The following is a 20420-nucleotide window of genomic DNA, read 5'->3' on the forward strand; positions in this document are numbered from 1 at the left end:
GTATTAAAATGCATTTAAAAGCCTAATGTAGCAAGGAGTGGTTACTCAACAAGAAATGCCCCCTTGTGGCCTGTCCTTAAGCCTCATGAAAAAAACTTATAAAATGACTGTCAGGACTCATAGTAGACATGATATCTTTTATTACACCAATGAGATTTTTGCAAAAAAATGTCTTTAATTGCAAGCTTTTGGGCACAAACACCGTGTCAGGCATTGGAGAAAAGATTGTAAAAGTTCTCCTGGGTAAAAATGAAAGTTCATATTTCAGAGGATTTCACAGAGGAGTCAATAGATGGAAGACTTCTCTGGGCAGTCAGTTCATAGCTGGTATGGAGCCTCTTACCTCCTGTGAGGATCTGTGATGATGCATATTAACTTGAAACAAAGGCGGGAGCAGGATCTTAGGTTTTAGGTGGTCACAGTTGCTTCCCGCTTAGGAAAATATGAAGATTTCATTTTAAAAATTGACTAAAATTCAATATCTTCCATGTGTCAGGTACCTAGGTTGTAGCTGTATTGGTCTAAAGGAAAAGGCAATTAGGACTCGTAGTTCATGTTCCTATCTAGTTATGGTTCTTAAGGCAACGTTGTGGTTGTCTTACTGCTTATTTCCAATTTCCCAGCATGTGTTTGCCTGTCTATGCTAACCCTAGACCCTTGAATGCTAAAATGTTGAGAACATGAATCTCCTTGCTGTTTCCCCAGACTTTAGAAACCAGTTAACCCTTGCTGTTCTACTCATTGTTCTAATGCAATACTTACTCTTCCTGCAAGCCAGTTTCTAAAAGCAAATTTCTAAATATCATTCTCTAGCCATCAAGTATTACAGGGTAAAATCAAGTATCATTTGAAGGGAAGCTAACAAATATGGAGACTAGTGCTACAGTTAAGATTAAGGGTCAACTTTTATGTTTAAAGGTCAGCTCCTCATCCATGTGGTTAAAAATGGTATCAGAAGTCAAGCTGGACCTATGGGGTGGAGTGAGGGTCTGGAGGCCCCATTCATTGTACAGTTTAGGGAGATCTAGCCATGAAAGTGTGACACTTCAGTAAGCAACTGCCTGAGAGAGATGGATCATGTGCAGTGCAGAATGGGGGTGTGCGAAACGAGCCGTATTCAATTCGGATTCAGCCTGAATCGGGGACAGTGATTCGATTCGTTGATTCAGATCACTGTCTGATTCAGCTGAATCTGAAGATATGATGCTTATTCGGAGTGATTCAGCCATAGACAGAGCTTTAAATTTTTTTTTCTATATACCTCAAGATACCAACATGGCTTACAAATGCTATGGTGGATTGCACATCCCACAGGAGCGCAGGGGTCCTCGTGCATACTCAGCGGCAAGCCGGGAAGTGGACCGGAAGTAGTTCTGGTCCACTTCTGGGTCTGCTGGGGAGTGCGTTGGGGGGCCCCCTCCATGCCCCCTCCAGCTCAGCAATTGGCAGCAGGGGCACCCTGGGTGCTCCCCCACACCCAGGAGGCACCAGTCACCGAGCTGGGGAGGCACAGGGGTGGGGGAGGGCAGCGCACTCCCCGGTGGACCGGAAGTGCTTCTGGTTCACTTCCGGGTCTGCTGCTGAGCGCACTGGGGAGCCCCCTGTGCTCCTGTGGAATGCCCCAGCATCGCAGCATTCACGAGCCACCTGCTACCTTGAGGTATGTAGAAAATGCATTTAAAGGTGTGTCTGTGCCTGAATTGCCAAATCTCTCCAAATCGGAACCCTCCAAATTGATTCGATTCAGAGAGATGAAAGGATCCCCAGGCTCAATTCGAATTCAGAGATTCGGCCACTGAATTGGGCTGAATTGGGGACCAAAGCTACACACAGCCCTAGTGCAGAAGCAGCAAGGGACTAATGGCTTAATTGCACAGGAAGGGAAGAATTAGCTGGAAATGTTGACAGAAGGGATTATATGAAGAGAACTATAATCAATCTCCACATATATGTTGCGTTATTGTAGCCATTATGTAATAAAACTGAAGATTTTTTTTCCCAGGAAATAAGCTACATCTGTGTTCTCTGTCGCTCTGTCTTAGCAACAACACATTTAAATGTCTGACCATAATCACAATTATTCTGTTTAAAAAAAAATAAAAAAATTTATAAGATGGTGGCAAGGAGCACTTAAAAATCGCTACTTCCTTTGTCTTCATCTAGCTGCAGTAGCATCTTAGCTGCTGACCTACATGAGAATTAAAGTTGCCTAGAACTACAGCACTTCTTACATTTTAAAAGTACCAATTCAGTTTCAAAGCTTTATTAACATGGAGTTAAGACTGCCTAATGCAAATTTACAACCTTCCAGGTTGCTGCACTCAACCTTCCAGGAAGTTGAGTGCAGCAAAACTCCCCTTGTTTCTCAAACAAGGGAAGACCTTGGCTCTTATCTTTTTGAACAGTGTTTCAGCATGCCTGTGATAGTGTCCCTGTTTTACTTGCCATACACCTAAACCTACACTTGCCATACACATAAACACTTAGCAGACAGTGTCATGTTTATGGAGCAGGTTAAATTTTACAACCTTTTACAACCCTTCACTCCTAGGCACTTTATATCATCTTGTATATTCTTTCATTTACCCATCATTAAACCCACAGTTATTTCCCATCTAATCCCTGATGGTCTCCATGGCACAAAAACCTCAGTCCCACTTTTGACAAGCTGCAAAATGAAGTGCTGAAATGAGGGGTGCACATGCTTCAGTCCTTTCATTGCATACTTGGATTAGATGGAGATTGCTTCACGTCACACCATCGCTCTTGTCACGCTGCTGCAGCTCCTCTTTTCCATCATTTCATATAGGTACATTTGAATGTGGCTGAAATGCTTCCAGATAACTTCCATTGGATATTGTAAACTCTGAAAGGAATGAAGAACAGGGGAGTCGGCAGAGTTAAGGTTCCTAGTTTTCTGTAGTTTGTGTTTTTCTGAAATCAGTGTTCTGGAAGGACAGGACCCGCCCCCCCTTAGAAAAATGTAACTGTGTGTTAGCAAAATTCTGTGTTGTTGAAAAGGAGTAAACTTGAAACTCCCCGTAAGGTAATCCGTGTGCTCTAAAATGCTATCATGTTACTAAATCACAATTAAGCTAATTGTTTGCTTTTGGCACCATCTTAAAAACCTGTATTCTGACAATGGAATTGCAATTTAATGATTTGAAGTATGTCATGCCTGAAGTAGCAAACTAGAATAGAAAAGGAACAAATACAGTTCTGTTAACATTTATAAATCAGTGACATGTACAACTTCCTTTTATTTCCTTTTACTAGAACTTTTGTTTGTTATTCTGTGGACTGTATGAAGCCTGGAGGTGTCCTTTGTGAATTAGCACGTAAGTATTTGTTCTAATGTTACACTTGTTTATGATCTTGGTCAGTGAGTTTGTTGTGACTTCAGTTATTTTGTAGTTAATTTCAAACTGAAATAATTTCCCTGTTTTTCTCAAATTTGGGGTATGGTTGTTCTTAGTTTGGTTTACCTTACTATTTTTGAAGTCCTTCCTACAAAAGGTTATTACAGCACATTTATTGCTCTGGCTCACAGTAATTGTTCTTTCTGTCTTCCTCATTATGTATCTGCATGCTGGAATAATTTTTCTTAGATAAATGCCTTAACCCAAATAATACAAAAATAGATGCTGTAGATATACAGAAATATTTGAGGATTGCAAAATTGAGTTAAAAACACTAACTAATATATATCTAAATGGAAAAAATGCAGGGTAAGGAGAAGAGCATAAGTATGTTGCTCAGAGTTGAGAACATTTTTAAAGTGAGGTTTTTTTGCTTCTTAATGTAATGCCATTCTTTCTCCTGGTATTGAAGAAGACATGCAATTGCATGTTCCTCTGGTATAATACAGTGCATGCTAACACTACTGTTGCTTTCTATCTGTTTCAAAGCTTTTCTATTAATCTTAACCTAAATGTCTTTTCTATACATAGATATATAATATCTAGAAATATAGTTAGTCAAAACTGCTATAGGTATGAGAAACGGATAAATTATACTTTTTGTCATCGGCAGATCCTTCATGATTGTGGGAATGTAATTTAACCAGTCTCAATCTTCATTTCTGTTTTAAAAAACAATGAATATTCAACTACCTGACAAGGATTATGAGAAGCTTCTTTACTTTGAAGAACTTCATTGTTACAGTGAAAAATGACATTATTGTTAATCTCTTAACGAAAGCAAACTTGAGCAGCATTTTTATTTGATTTAAAAATTTTTATCTTTTATCTAGTAAAAGCACTAAGAATAAAACATGATTGCAGCAAAGATTTCATACATTTCACAGACATGAGGGGCTGGATGGGACCTCATGAGATCAAATCCAGCTGCCCTGCCAGAGGCAGGAAGTCTGCAGAGGTCAAATGATCCCAACAAGATAAACATCCAAATGCCTTTTGATTGAGTCCATCGTAGGTGCTTGCACCACCTCTGCGGGGGAGTCTGTTCCAGACCTTGGACACTTGGACTGTAAAGAAGTTTTTCCTTATATGGAGTCTGAATCAGCCTTCTAGAAGTTTGTGGCCATTAGATTGTTATCCCTTGGGGAGCCCTGGTGAACAAGTGTTCTCCCAGATCCTGATGCCACCTGTCTTATGTACCTTTAGGCTGCCAACAAGTCCCCCCGGAGCCTTCTCTTTGCCAGGCTGAAGAGTCCCATGTCCCTCAGCCTCTCCTCGTAAGGCTTGCTCTCTTGGCCTTTGATTAAATGGGTGGCTCTCCTCTGGACTCTCTTGAGCTTATCCACACCCCTCCTGAAGTGGGGGGCCCAAAACTTCCTTGGGCAGGTGGAAAACTGACACAAAGTAATAGTTTAGGAGATTGGCCTTTTCTTGGGCATCAAATGTCAGCTGCCCCATATCGGTCAGTCTCTCAGGGGACCAATATTGCTTTTGTTCTTCCTCTGACTTCCCACATATACTGAGGAGTGACTTTTTGTTATCCTTGATTCTGGTGGCTTGCCCGAGTTCAGTTACTGTTTTGGCTTTTCTGGACTGCTCCGTACAGGTACGGGCTAGTGCTGAATAGTTCTCCTTGGTGATAATTCCAGTTTTCCATCTGGTGTAGGCTTCTCTCTCTTGTTTCAGGAGACCCAGAAGTTCCCTGTTCAGCCAAGGGGGCTTCTCTGCCCTCTGACTGCATTTCCTGTGGGAGGGGATGGACTTCCCTTGTGCATTAAGGATTGAGTTCTTTAGGAACAACCATTCCTAATGGGACTTCCCTTCCTAGGGAGCCCCATGGTCCCTTAGCGCCTTACTGACCAGCCTCCTGAGTCTGTGGAAGTCAGCCTTCCCAAAGTTGAGGATTTCTGTTTTACTGAGGGATTTGCCCACCCTGCATTGGACAGAGAAAGTAATCAGATCATGGTCGCTGTCACCAAGCTTGCCCTCGATCCTCAGACATCTCACCAGATCATCCCCTTTGGCCAGAACCAGATCCAGCAGTGCCTCACCCCCAGTTGACCCATAGACCTCTTGCGTCAGTTACAGGTTGTCAATACAGGCAAGAAAGTTATGTAGCTGGTCAGACTTGGCCACTTGCTCTTCCCACAAGATGTCTGGGAAGTTGAAGACTCCCATGACGATCATACATTGGGAACATGCAGCCTTGGCCAGTTCCCTATTGAATTTGAGATCCAGTTCTTCTTCTCAGTTAGGAGATCTGTAATAAACTTCTATGAGTATATCCCTTTCCCCATGCTCTTCCCCCCCCCCCCATATTTTAACCCAGAGGGCCTCAAGACAGCTTCCATGGTTAATGAACTCAGTTTGAAGGGAAGTGTACTGTTCCTTGACGTAAAGAGGAACACCCCCCACCCCTCTTCCCAACATGGTCTCTCCTGTAGAAGGTATAGCTTTCTATACCTACTGACCAGTCATAGGAGGAGTCCCACCAGGTCTCCATTATCCCTACAAGGTCATAATCTTTATCGGTCAGAAGAAGGGCCAGCTTCTCTTGCTTGTTACCCGAGCTCCTGGAATTTGTGTACAAGCAGTTGAGTCTGCCATGGGACTCCCTAGGCTTCCTTATGTGATGGGACGTGATCTTTCCTCGGGCTCTCATCAAAGTGGGTTCCCTTGGGCTACCTAAGCTGTTACTACTGTGATTGGGATTGACCTGAGCTAGAACAATTGATTGACCGCCCGTCCCTCAGCGATCTTAGTTTAACGCCCTATCGAGTAGGTCAGCCATTCTGACTGAGATCTACTTCCTTCAGATAATGCACTTATTATTGTTATAATTAAGTATATGGAGAAAATAGATCCCAATCATGATAGAATTTAAATGCTAGCTCTATGGTTTAAAGTTAAAACGAATGACTTTTCATTAGCCTCAGTACTAAAGGTAAACAGGCCATAAAGATATTTACTAGGAAAGAATTGAATTGTCCTGAGTATAGGGCAGTAAAATTCTTGCTTTGAATAAACTGTGGAAGAAATCAGACTTCTCGTTGTGGTTGTATCAGAATTGATGGAGCCATCTTGGTTTATTTAGAGCTATACAAGTGATCAAAAGAAGGGTTCTCAAAGGAACTCTGAACTCTAAGTTTACAAGCATTTTTATACTTTAGACAGCGAGAAAAGATGCATGGCTCAGACAGAGCAACCTTGAAGAAACAGGAAGAAGTTGATCATTTGTCTGTCACACACAGGCAGTTTGCTTATTCAGCAAACACATTGTGTTTTGGGAACAGCTATCAGTTTCTGGTTCCCGGAAAGGAAGAAGTTAACATCTGCACACAGAGATTAATATATCAAGACAAAACAAGGCATGAAGGTTTTTCCTTATCTTAGAATATTTTGAAACACATAGCATCAGCATCTTTTTCTCTTCTCTTTCTCTCTCTCTGTCTGTCCTCTTAGTCAAGTACGAGACCTGGTTAAACCTAGTGTTAAATGTCATTAAAAAGGTGTTAGGCTGACCAAGCTAAAAGGTCATGATTATACCAGTTATAAAGGCTTTTAGAGAACTTATGATTTTTTTTGTTTGTTTTTTTTTGTTCCAGAAGCCAGTGAGAACTAAATAGTTTTCAAATATCTGTTGTTCATTAACTGCTGTATTACCAAGTTTCCTTTCTTCCCTCAGAAGAATTTGATTGCACATTCTCTTCTGTTAATTTCATTTTCTGCATTGAAGAGCTTGAGCTACCACCAGATGGGTTCAGGATAAGTCACATAGTATGTAGAACCAAAGACTGTAAAGCAATCCTAAAAAATATCAGAATGACTTCTGGAGGCTTGAGCTTCATTTCCTCCTTATAAGCAAGTTTCAAGCTCATTACTGTAGATTGGGGGGTTGACCACCCATATCCTGCAGGCTGGATTCAGCCTGCAAAGATCTCATCAGGCATTGAGTGGATTTGTGGCTCATAGCAGCACTTGGTCACTAATTCCTTCTGCAGTACTCCTCTCCTACAAAGGTTGCTGCTCAGCTGTACCTCTGCTTACTGTCACCTCAGTGGGGATGGAGATCAGTGGTGAGAATAAGCACGAGCAGCTGGGCACTCTGGGGCAACCAGAGGCACATCCAGGCCTAGGATCAGTGAGGACCTAGTCAGGGAACTTCTGGACAGACTAGACGTATTTAAATCAGCAGGTCCTGATGATCTCCACTCCAGAGTGCTGAGGGAATTAGCAGAGGTCATTGCGGGACCCCGGCATGGCTTTACGAGCACTCATGGTGCTCTGGTGTGGTGCTAGAGGACTGGAAAAGAGCCAATGTGGTTCCCATTTTCAAAAAAGGGAGGAAGGAGGACCCAGGAAACTGTAGGCCAGTCAGTCTTAGCTCGGTCCTGGGTAAGCTTTTTGAGAGCGTTATCTTGGTGCATGTCCGCGAGGGGCCAGCAGGGGAGATTGTTTAGGGGCAACCAACATGGGTTCATTAGAGGCAGGTCCTGTCAGACCAACCTGGTGGCCTTCTATGACCAGGTCACCAAATCCTTAGACGCAGGTATAGCAGTGGATGTGGTCTTTCTAGACTTTAGGAAGGCCTTCAACGCTGTCTCTCACCCCATCCTCATTAAAAAACTAGGAGACTGTGGCATCGACACCTACACAGTCAAATGGGTCACTAGTTGGCTGGAGGGCAGCACCCAGAGAGTGGTGTTGGAAGGGTCATTTTCACCCTGGAGAGATGTGGGCAGTGGGGTTCCGCAGGGCTCAGTCCTCGGGCCCGCACTGTTCAACATCTTCATCAGCAACTTGGACAAGGCTATCAAAAGCACCTGTTCAAATTTGCAGACCACACTAAGATGTGGGGAGAAGTGGGCATGGTAGAAGGGAGGAATAGGCTGCAATTGGACCTAGACAGGTTACAGGGGTGGGCGGATGAGAACAGGATGAGTTTCAACACTGAGAAGTGCAAGGTACTGCACCTGGGGACGAAGAACCAGCAGCATACCTACAGGCTGGGGAACTCCCTTCTCGTCAGTGCAGAGGCAGAAAAGGATCTTGGAATCATTATTGATGCCAAAACGAACATGGGCCAACAGTGTGGGGACGCAGTCAGGAAGGCCAGCCGCACCTTGTCATGCATCCACAGATGCATCTCAAGCAGGTCATCCACCCCCTCTATGCGACACTGGTCAGGCCGCAGTTGGAGTACTGCATCCAGTTCTGGGCAAGGCTGAGGAGGGTCTAGTGGATGTTTACAAGCTAGTCAGGGGGGACCAGCAGGCATTGGGGAAGTCCCTGTTCCCTTGAGCACTACCAGGAGTGACAAGAAATAATGGTCACAAGCTGGCAGAGGGTAGATTTAGGCTAGCTATCAGGAGGCGCTACTTCCCTGTCAGGGCGGCTAGGATCTGGAACCAGCTTCCAAGAGAAATGGTGCTGGCTCTTACCCTGGGGGTCTTTAAGAGGAGGCTGGATGAACACCTTGCCAGGGTCATTTGACCCTAGTACTCTTTCCTGCCATGGCAGGGGGTCGGACTTGATCTGCTCAGTTCCCTTCCGACCCTACCAACTATGAAAATATGAAACCCCTGCAACAAATGTAGACTTCTAAAGATATCAGGTATTGATAAAGAAGGTGAATGATGAAAAATGGAGGGTTTTTTTTCCCCCACGAAGTGAAGCTGAACAAGTATTTGTAATTTAAAATATTAAAAAGGATTGTAGGTGGGGGGAGCGGGGATGTTCTCTACTGCTTTAAATTGAAAGTTTTATTTGTTTCAGGTTGTAGCTGTAGACCAGTGGTTGCCAACCAGTCTATCTCAATTGACTGGTTGATCGTGGAGCCTCTGATAGTCTATCTCAGTCTGTGAGAGGATCCACGATCAGGAGCAGCAGAATGCACATGGCTGGGCTGAGCCATGTCCCCTGCTGCCTGGGATGGGCTGGGTGAGTGGGGTCAGAGCCCAGGCATCTTGTCTGGGAAGCAGGGAGGGGTGGGGGGTTGGGCAGGCAGGGGCCAGGCATAGTAGATCCTGGGGTGCCAAAAAAGGACCTTCACCATAAAATGGTTGGAGACCACTGCTGTAGACTGTGTATTATGCCTGTGTAGCATAAGCCATAGCATAGTTAGAGGCAATATTGTATTTTGTGAATCATTGAAGGCACACACCCCTCTGTTGGGTGAATGACACATTGATAAACACCTATCATTGTTAATTCAAAATTCCCATACCAATTGTTTTTGTTATATTTTGAGAGTAAGAACACCCTTCTGCTCCAATTTGGGTGGAGGCGTTCTTGTCTAGAATCCAAAGACGTGTCTAATTTTCAGATCTTGTATTATTTACAATTTCTATCACATCTACATGATATTCAAATGTGCTTCCATTTTTAATAACCAACACAAACAAAACAATCTTCATCATAGTATCAGAGCCACTGCTTGAGTGAAGAAGGCACTGATGATTTTATTGGTGATAACAAGGCTTTGCAGTTCATCAGCTTTGCTATAAGGAAGCGTAAAACAAAAAGTTCCCCCCTTTTCTGGGGAGGTTATTGGCAGCCTTCAGTTTAAAGTTAACTCTCTAATCATTTTACTTTCTGTCATTTTTACCCCAAACATAAAATGATAGGATGTATGGCTTATAATTGTCTCAGCTGCCTGCAGTGGGTTGGTTCGGGATTGAGAGAGTGGTCGGGGTGAAAAGGTAAGAAAGGTTTGTTGATTTAACAAACATGTAATTATGCAAAGCTTAACAACACAACAAAGACAGACAGTAAATCTCCGAGTCGGCAACTTATCGGCAGTCCCCTTTTATGCCTTGTATACGACAAGCCTCTCGAAATCCAGCGAAGTCAGGTGTCCCCAATCTACGCTGTCCAAAGGGGTACTGGGAAGGACCCTGGTATTCAGTCTTCAGGCTTCTCAGGACCTACTGCCCCACCGAATTCCAGGTCTGCGGCTTCTCTTTCATAATGATAGCTTCTTTTACCATGTTGCACTTTCCTTCAGCCGATTTCTGGATGCGCCAGCAAATTTATAGATTTTTTTTTTTTTTTTTTTTGAGCTAGCTGTTGGCTTGCAGCCAGTTATAGTTTTATACTACAAACTTTCCTTATATGACTGACCAATAGTAGTACAATCCTTTGCGTTTTCCTTATATGATTAATTTTAGCTGCGTCATCGCTAATGAAGCTGGCTTTAAGCTATGGCAAAGTGCATTAACAAAATACAGGAAATGCATAACCACAACAGCTTCCTTTTACACTCTTTCTTTTAGCTATAAGCATTCTACAATACACAGATAAGCAGCAGAAAACCAGGTTTAACCCTCAGAAGACTGGTTTAGCTGTCACAGGATGCCTCAGCAAGCACTCTTTGAAGCAGACACTATTTTGCTGTCAAGAGACTTGACCAAGTCACTGCCACGTATAGTTAGGGTACTAGCAGCTCAATTTAGTCTGGGTCCCAACAACTACAGTGTCCTGCACTCCTATTTAATTGCCAAATTGAGGTGTTTCTGTTATTCTACCAAATGGTTAGCTTTTCATTGTGATTAAACGATTGTATTTCTAGTTTTCCTGCTATATGATTGTTTAGGTAAGCTTATAGGCAGTTAATTTCCATCTTTTCCTTGAATCTTGAAAGTGTCGTAATAATCTGCTAGGGGTGGTTGTAATCTTTTTCCAAGGTTTCCTTGATAGGCATTCATCGCTTTGCCCTAATTAAAAAAAACAACCAGCCAAGAATTAATTACCTTTCCATGCCTTTAATTGAGAGTAATGGTGTCATTTTCTCCATGGTTTTCCTGTACCATTCTTGTTAATTACCAACTGATAGACTGCAGGGCTGACTTTATTAACAAGATATACTGGACCTTCCCATTTAGCCATGAGTACGTGATCTTGTTCTGAAAAATGCCGGTACATGAGTCTCCAGTATTCCATTCTTACAGAATTTTTAACTCATCCCAATTGTTTATCCATCTTGCAAATATTTCTTCCCAACCGAATGGCAGTGTCTTTATAAATATCTGTTGTCACATCATTTCTAAAACCCACTGGTCTGTGACAGATTTCAATTGTAGCCCTTCAGACGTATATCAAGGCCAAACCACCATTGTTCAGGACTGTGCAGTTTCTGTCCTGTTATAACTTCGTATGGCATGGGAGCATTTGTACTTCTAAGGACCATTAGAATAATTGGAAGCTTCTAGTCCCAATCTTTACCAGAAGCCTTAACTGTTCAGAGAGAGTCTTTGATGATACTCTCAACCTGCCTTAAAGACGGTGATGAGCAGTGTGAAATTTTTGCTTAATTCCCAATAATTTACGTGGTTCGTATATTATTTCCCCTGTGAAATGGGAACCTTGATCCGAATCCATTTGTTTTTTGATTCCCCACCGGGAAAGGACTATATTAAACAATTGGACAGTGGCAACCTGAGCAATATTGATTTTCGTGGGACCTCTTCTATCTGTTTTGTAAATGGATCGCTTATTACTAAACAATACTTATTTCCTCTTGCTGTTGTGGGTAGTAGTCCAATATAATCGATTTGGATTCTAGCCCCGGGCCTACTATCTGTTGATGTGCAACAGGGCTCTTTGTAACCTGGGAGTTGGCATTTGCTAAAGTGCAGGACAAAAAGTTATTGCACCAGTTTTTCATATTCTTGTTTATACAGGCAGTTGGTTTGATTCTGTCTCGTGTTTTTATATCCTGAATTGCTCTGTTCATGTATAAATTGTACTAAGTCCGTTCTGACATGTTTTGAAACAATCCATCTTTTCCTTTCAATTTCTCTTCTTTGTGCCCAAACTATCCCCTCTTGTTCAGACACAACATACTTCCCTTTGTGGCCTTGATCTTATTCTTTAAGGGCATGTATCTCCTCATTTGCTTCTTGAAAAGTGGCCAAGTCAAGATCCCAGCTAGACTCCTTTACTCATGCTTGGACATTAACTACGTTGACCACATCTTCTTCAGATTGTGTCAGTAAAACAGCTTGCTTTGCCAGGCTGTTGGCTTGGTTATTCCAGTAAATTTCTGGGGATTTCCCTTTTGGTGGGCCTTCATATGATTAACCCACGTTTGTCTAGTCTTTTGTTTTACCAGACTATGTATTTGTTGCCATTGATTGACATGGGCAACTGGTTCCATCTCCCGTAAAAAAATAAATATATAAATAAAAATAAAAAAACTTCTTGCTACCCAAATATGCAGCCAAATTACTATAGCTTTGGTGACCCAGTCAGAATCTATAAAGATAGCTACATCCTGATCTAACCTTTCTTGCTGCAGAACCTGTAAAATCGCTACTATTTCTGTGGCCTGTGCCAAATGGATAGCTTCCATAATTTCCTGACCATTATTAATTTGAATTGCCTCAAGGCCTATTTTTGCTTTTCTATCTGATAATAGCTGGACCTGTCTATAGGCCATACCTCTTTTTCCTAGCTCTGTTTCCTGAAAGGATTTACTTACCTCCTTTTACTGGCCGATCAATATGCTGATGCTCAGGTAATGGACAGTCATGTTCTTCTCCATCCCCTAATAACCCAGAAGGGGTTGGGGCCAACCCTTCTTCCTTTTGGACCTCAACACCCCTACTCATTAGTGCCAGAGTCCATTGGGTCAACAACCTAGGACTTGAGACTTGTCCATCATGAAGTTTTCTGGATATAATGTCTTTCAATGGTGAATGGATAGTCTGAATAACAATCTGGCTGCTCCCAGTGACATATTCCCAATGTCTCAGCACCCAGTCTAGTGTTAAGCATTCTTTCTTGCAGGGGGTAAAGGTTTGCTCATGAGAGCTTAAAGTCTTGGAAGTATTAGCAATTATCTTCATTTTTCTTTCTTGTCTATGTAATAGAGTGGCTCCCATAGCTGCTTCTGTTGTGCCAAAATGAATAATGAAGGGGTATCCCACCTGGAGGTAAGCTAAGGCCTTGGTTAAATCTTCCTTAAGGATCTTTAGGGCTTCCATTTGCTCTGGGCCCATTCTTATTTACGGTCTATCTTTAACAATTTCCATAAGGATCAGGATTTCTCAGCAAACATTTTGGTAAAGTCCTGAAAGAAATGTAAGGTACCCAGAAGAGCCCTTTAATGAATAAACATTATGCTGGCCTAAAATGATTCCCAAATATATGACCCCCTGCTGTACTAATTGAGCTTTCTGTCAGTTAACTTTAAATCCTGTATCTTGAATAATGTGGAATACTGCTTGGTCAACTTGTGTGGGTCCTTGGATTAAGATATCATCAACCTAAGATGTTACTATGGTTTAGTATTGGGCAGGCAGTCGCTTCATGCGCATGGCATGAAGCTGGGGCATTATGGAAACCCTGAGACACCTCAGTAAAATTATAAAAATAAATTTATACGACGAGATGAGATGTAGGAATCACAAAGAAGGCATTAGCCAAATCAATTATGGAAACCACTTTGTTCCCCCTGCCCCTTTTTACCGAAAAGGCTTAAGTACAGCAGTTAACAAATGTCTTTTGTTTCCTCTATTTACATGGTCCAAAGAAGCTTCACCTGGTTGCCCACTTTCTCCACCATATTGTCTGTATAACAATAAGGGAGGAAACACTCCCTAAACAAATTTGTTAAACATTAGCAGTAACAAGTTACTACTATAGTTTATTCAAACCAATATGCTTACCACCCCAAGATATAACACGTGCGATGCCACTGGATGGCCAGTGTGTGAAGTCTTGTCTGGGAGCTCCCAACTTCTGCATCAAAGTTCTACACAGGGCAGAATCTTGGATCAGTGACCAGATTTTCAGGGGTAGGCTCCCAAGGGTGATGAACACCTGTTTCCTCTTCTTGTGTACCTTATAGTTAGTATATTTCTTAATGCATAACTAGCTTATGCCTTCCTCCTATGTCCAGGAAGGTGATGCTTCCCCACTATGCGGCACTGCGCAGGCTGCAGTTGGAGTACTGCATCAAGTTTTGGGTGCCGCAGTTCAAGAGGGATGCGGAGAACCTTGAGAGGGTTCAGAGGAGGGTCACTTGTATGGTCAGAGGCCTGCAGACAAGGCCCTATGAGGAGAGACTGAGGGACCTAGATCTCTTCAGCCTTTACAAGAGAAGGCTGTGAGGTGGTCTTGTGGCTGCCTATAAATTAATCAGGGAAAGGTAGCAGGGAATAGGAGATGCTCTGTTTACTAGGGCACCCCTTGGAGTAACTAGAAACAATGGCTACAAATTGACAGAGAGCAGATTTAGGTTGGACATTAGGAAGAACTTCTTCACAGTAAGGGTTGCCAGAGTTTGGAATAGCGTCCAAGGGAGGTGCTGCTCTCCCCTACCTTGGGGATCTTCAAGAGGAGACTGGACAAGCACCTAGCTGGGGTTGTCTGACCCTAGCCCTCTTTCCTGCGCAGGGCAGGGGGTTGGACTTGATACCATACTGAGGTCCTTTCTGACCCTAATATCTGACTCTATAATTAATAAGCCTGCTTCTGTTTGTCATACATGGACTTGTTATGTTTTAGCTCTAATTTTCTATTCATAGACAGGTATAGATCTTGCTCTGACTGACCCACTTTTCCCAGGCTATATTTACTCAATTTAGTTAGCCAACTTCCCATTTCATTCTAAGTCAAGATTATTTTTCCATAGTTACCCTTTCCATCAGGTGCAAGTCATACATGTAACTCAAGCCAAGCATAAAGACCCAGGCATTAGCAGTTTTCTTGGGCCTACAGTAGTGAGTAGTATACAGCATGAAACTTGGGCCTACAGTACTGAGTAGCATATAACCAGACTAAGAATATACTATTCAAAGCATGACTGAATTGTGATTAAGTGTTACTGTCAGACTTGGCCTTTCCCAAGATACCTAGGCCAAAGCTGCAGGAGCCTGACTAAACAGCAGGCCCAAGAGCCTATCCCTCAAACACTAGTATATCACAACTGTATCTTAGAATATTATAAGTAATGGCTAATGTAACCAGATGTATTCCTTGCTATTTTGCTAAAATGACTATTTTTGTATCCATTTGAGGCCCAATATGTGAAGACCTAAGATATCCCCATGGGGGAATGTACTCATTTGACCTGTATCCATGGGGACACCTAGCCCTACCCTGTGGCTTATCTGAAACTAACAATTGGTGGGCACGAGGGTCAAGTGAGAGTGGCTGTGGCCTCCCAACTGGCCTATCCCATGGTAGTGGGGAGGGACGGGGGTTCGGTGAGTCACCTGCAACGGAAAGCCCGCCAAATGCAGAAGCCCCTTTTGGGTCCCAACCCGGCAGAGCCTGTGGTTGAACAAATAGTTGCCTTTTTGTACCCAAAGCTGTTCGGCCACAACCCCAGTTACACCAAGAACAGAGTTAGGCTGAACGAGAAGCCCTCCTTGGGCAACAGAAGTATTCAGGGAAGGCTGTTGCAGCTCCATTTTAACAGACTGTGGTGATGGGATATAGTTTCACGGTTTCATAGTTGGTAGGGTCGGAAGGGACCTGAGCAGATCAAGTCCGACCCCCCACTGCCATGGCAGGAAAAAGTACTGGGGTCAAACGACCCCAGGAAGGTGTTCGTCTAACCTCCTCTTAAAGACCCCCAGGGTAGGAGCCAGTACCACTTCGCTTGGAAGTTGGTTCCAGATCCTAGCCGCTCTGGCTATGAAGTAGTGCGTCCTGATGTCTAGGCTGAATCTACCCTCTGCCAGCTTGTGATCGTTATTTCTAGTCACTCCTGGTAGTGCTCAGGGGAACAGGGTACATCTGAGCCAAACTGGGTCAACCAGCCTGTACAAGCTGATCCCCTTATGCGTCTCAAACTCAGCACGTCCCAATCTTTTGCCCTAACTGTCCTAGTAGTGGTAGCTTCTTGATGAGTGGACCCCACAGTGTTTTTGGGCTTCACAGGGATCTTTGGCTTGGGTAAAAGAAGCATTGCTGCAGACCAAGTGGGGAAGGGGAAGTAGAGAAGGAAAAATATACCCAGATACCACCAGTTAGATTATAAAAGTTATTTATTGCTAAGTATATGACATTTATAATGGTACTAGTAGTAATAGGGAAACAAGGGAAAACAAACAATAACAATTACAATATTACCCTAGTTTCGTTGAGTATTTGGGGAAACCTAGCTTAAGCTTAACTAATACAATTTTGTATAGAAATCTATGCCTAGAGAGAAAAAGAGGGAGAGAGAGAGCAAGAGCTGGGATCTTACCATTCCAATGCACTCGGGTTGTTTGCTGACTGGTAAAGTTATTAGCATGATCGTTGAAGGTTAAACAGATGACAGAAAGACGATCTATTTCTTTCAGCTTCTCGAGAACAACAACGGATGGTGTCAGATTTCTCCCTCTTGAAGCATGCTGTTTGCTGCTTTTACAGCTTTTTATACCCTTAGTCCAGCCTCTTCAAAGCATTCTTTTAATTGTGTAAATTATTATCTTTTCTATTGACAAGGGGTTATCTGGTTTGGAACATCTCAAGAAACTGATTAACAACTAGGAAAAACATAAGGTTTTAAGGAGTAACCAGACACTTAGGAGCCAGCTTGAAATTCTTATGAATAGAAGATATACTGGATGGGATACCACATTGTTTCTTCTCAGATGGTCTAGCTATGCTTGCAGCATCAGAGTTTTGTATTTTACCAGTTGTGAATAAGCCTCAGTTTAGCATGACCTCCAGATCTTACTTAAAGGGACTGATTACTTGGAATGTTCATAAACTTTGTGGGGAGGACTTCTACCAGTCATCCCGGGAAAAGTATGACAGCATTTCTGGTCAGGGCTCCAATAGGCTGGACATTGTGATGAACTTTTAATCATTGTTCAAATGTTGCCCATACCCCCTCTGACTCGGTTTCTTGCCTCAGCATTCCCTAACCCAGCAACTGAGTTTTAGTCAATCAAGTTTAAACAGGCCTCCCATAGTGGGACCAGGGAATGTACGGCCCAAGATGCCTATTAAACTTTTCTTCCGCTTAGTTCTGGTTAGATGAGGTGTGTGTGTGTGTGTGTTGAGGGGAGGGAATAGAAAAAGTCCTTCGTAGGTCCAGCAAGCTGGGTGCCAGGCTTCCCTCAGGAAGACAGAGCTGACAGGTAACAAAGGGGAGTCTTTAGCCTCGAGAGAGATTTTGCAAACTTGTCTTTCCTGCTTATCTTCTTCTTTGCCTGGTACCGACTTGCTTCTTTAGCCTTCTTTAGCATGATTTAGCCTTCTTTAGCATGATTCACCATTTGGTAACTTGTTTACTGACACGTAGCTTACTTCTGCCTTTACCAATCATCCTACACTTGTTCATTCATACATTCAGATCTCTCTTTTTTGCTTTGCTTTGCTTTTATATCTATCTATCTCTGTCTGTCTGTCCATAATGCTTTATTTGCACTCTGATTGGCCAACAGAAACAGCCAATCAGAGTGTTCCAACTGTGGGGGAGCGCTGCCATGATTTCTAAGCGGCACTGAGGATCGGACAGGGAGTGGGGGAACCAAGGTCAGCAGCGCTGAGAAACTGAAACTACTAATCCTTTGTTTTTCTTGCAACAGCTGTTCAATCCTTTTTCATTTGTTATAAATGTATGAATGTCAAGATAACTGTCCATTTTGTATCCAGTTATTGCATATTCTTAATTTTATTAGTTTTCATTTTATTGCAGATGTAATTTACTATTCTACTGATGTCTTTCTTTTTATTCTTAAGTTTAATTACCTTTCTTGGAATGTGTATATACAGTAAAAGCTCTGTTATCCGGCATCCCCCGGGAATGGGGGATGCTGGTTAAACAAATATTCCGGTTAATCCAGCGTGCACCATCTGGTGCACCCCCTGGCGTCAATGTGCTGGGGGACAGGGAGGGGGGCCCTGTGCAGGCTGCTTTGCCCCATGCAGGCTGCTTTGCCCTGGGCCGTGGGCCAAAGAACTGGCAAAGAAAAACTCTGCTTGCAGAGTGGTACTTCTGGTTTCGTTTTTGCCATGTCCCTTGGTTGCCAGTTAATAGAGTTTTTTGGCTAATAAAGTGCTGGTTAACACAGCTTTTGCTCTATATACTTAAGCAAACTACTGAAGGAAGTTCAAGCAACTTTAATATATTATTTGCTTGAACTTCCTTCAGTAGTGCATATAATTCAGGTCTTAAAAGCAAGGAGATTTAAGTCTCTTATTGCTTGTTGTATTTTGTTTTGTTTTTCAGGAAACAGTGTAGTGTGGTTTTTGAAGGTCTGAGATCTCTCAATGAAACAGAATTTTGGATTCCGGAGCCTTTGATCTTAGTTAAACTTCACACATCACTGTAAGTTTTGGCTTGATATCATCTTTGATGAACTGGGAAATTTGTATCTTTTTCTATAAATATTATGTGAAACTTGATTTCTCTGTTAAGTTCTTTGTTTATGTCTTGAGGTCTTATAATGAAATTGAAGGAGGTTGTAAAGCTGCTAAAGAACTGAGCAGGACAGGCAAAGCAATGGCGCAGATGAGTTCAGTTGTACAGATTCAAATGAATGAAGCTGGATTAACTGGAGAAGTTTCTGTATGGCTCCATTCAGGCTGGAATCCCAACGCTAAGCTGGGATCAAAGGAAATGTAGCATCTGTAGGACCTTAGAAAAGAGAAGGGCTTTGAGTATTTTAGAAGAGGCTACTTGAGAGTCCAACTACCAGCTAGGGAGATGGTATCCTAAGCCAAGGTGGAGTTGCCTGGGTTGAACCAGGTGAAACGTGTAAGTAGTACCCCATGCATCTAGGCCTTTTTTGGTGTTTTGCACTTTACTCAAAATTTTTGCTATCTTTTCAAGAACAAATGAAAGGTGAAAGATTGTTGAAAGGTTTTGACTTTGAAATGTCTGGCTTTGTATAATGGTAAATACTTATTTCCAGGTTCCTGGAGGTAAAGCTGCAGCTTGTTGGCTGTAATGTAGGCCGTAATTGGGTGAATTACAGAATTCCACCCAACAGGGAGAAAAGCCGAAGGTCATGATACTAGGGGGAACAAACTTAGTGGGACCCTGTGAATGGATAGTCATAGAGCTAGCCCAGTAATAATGAAGCCCTTGATGCACTTGACTATCCATTAAGCCTGTTAGAACTTTCTTAATGTTGTTTAGCCACATGCAGTTATTCACTTGAAATTTTGTTGACAGCAGTGTCAAAGTGATATGTGAGTTTGACTTCTCATACAGCATTTAACAAGTGGCCCTTATATCAAGGAAGGGAGAGTGATTGCTGAAATGCAACAACTCAGGACAAATTATGCGTTATGTTAGAGAGAAATCTTAACAGATTATGATCTTTTTCATCCCTTTGTTATATTTGGAGGTATACCTACATATAGTTCACAGAAGTTGCCTTGCAAGCTGTTTCCAATGCAGGTTTTTCTTTATAAAAAAATGTGTTTATTATAGGTCTTGTAAATGAGGTTGAAGAGAGAAAAACTGAGGCATTTGCATGGCAAAAGTAGCTACGGAAGTTAATAAGTGATGCTGATAAGAGAGGGCCTAAATCAGTGATGGGCCATACTGGTCCAGTTAACTCAGTGCCTCATAAGCAGGGATCTGGGTTTTCCATTTCTCATGGGAAAACAGAGAAAACCACTGATTTTTCTCCTTTTTATCAGAGAAAACACGGATTTCTCCTTTTAGCAGAGAAACCCGTGGATTTCCTGCTAATTTAGCAAACTGCTCTGCAGGCTGGTTGAGCTCCAGCCTACAAAAGGTGTTTCCAAATAGGGCGGGAAACCCCCAGCCCTGCCCAGAGAGGAAGGGGGAGGGGGAGGTAGGGGGAGCCATGAGCTGGCTCCACCCCCACCCGAGGCAGAGTAGTGGGGGAGCTGGCTCCATGCTGCATCTGCTGCAGCTGCCTGCTGCTGGGGGCAGGGAGCTGCAGCCTTGGGCCCCTGGCCCCATAGCCCTGGCAGCTGGGGGCCCTCTCTGGCAGGGGTGGGGGCAGGGGCTTTGGGTGGGAGGGCAAGAGGCACAAGTAGGGCAGGGGGGCTGTTGTGGGGGCAGGGGGGGGGACC

General features: G+C 43.0%; 1 protein-coding gene and 1 long non-coding RNA gene across 2 annotated transcripts in view; one reads left to right on the forward strand and one right to left on the reverse strand.

The window, feature by feature from the left end:
- Positions 1–245: 245 nt before the first annotated feature.
- Positions 246–16763, reverse strand: LOC112550124. Its single transcript, XR_003093785.1, has 3 exons — positions 16621–16763; positions 2727–2866; positions 246–521 (listed from the first exon to the last, which is right to left on the reverse strand). It is a non-coding gene; the product is annotated as an uncharacterized LOC112550124 (long non-coding RNA).
- KIAA1551 (KIAA1551 ortholog) overlaps positions 3277–20420 on the forward strand; it is a 28303-nt gene continuing 11159 nt past the window's right edge. The window contains exons 1-2 of the mRNA XM_025202858.1: positions 3277–3338; positions 18598–18696. The gene's annotated coding sequence lies outside the window, so the exon portion shown is untranslated. The remainder of the gene's footprint in view (positions 3339–18597; positions 18697–20420) is intronic.

The sequence above is a fragment of the Alligator sinensis genome, unplaced genomic scaffold (genome assembly GCF_000455745.1).
Source record: "Alligator sinensis unplaced genomic scaffold, ASM45574v1 scaffold957_1, whole genome shotgun sequence".
NCBI lineage: Eukaryota > Metazoa > Chordata > Crocodylia > Alligatoridae > Alligator > Alligator sinensis.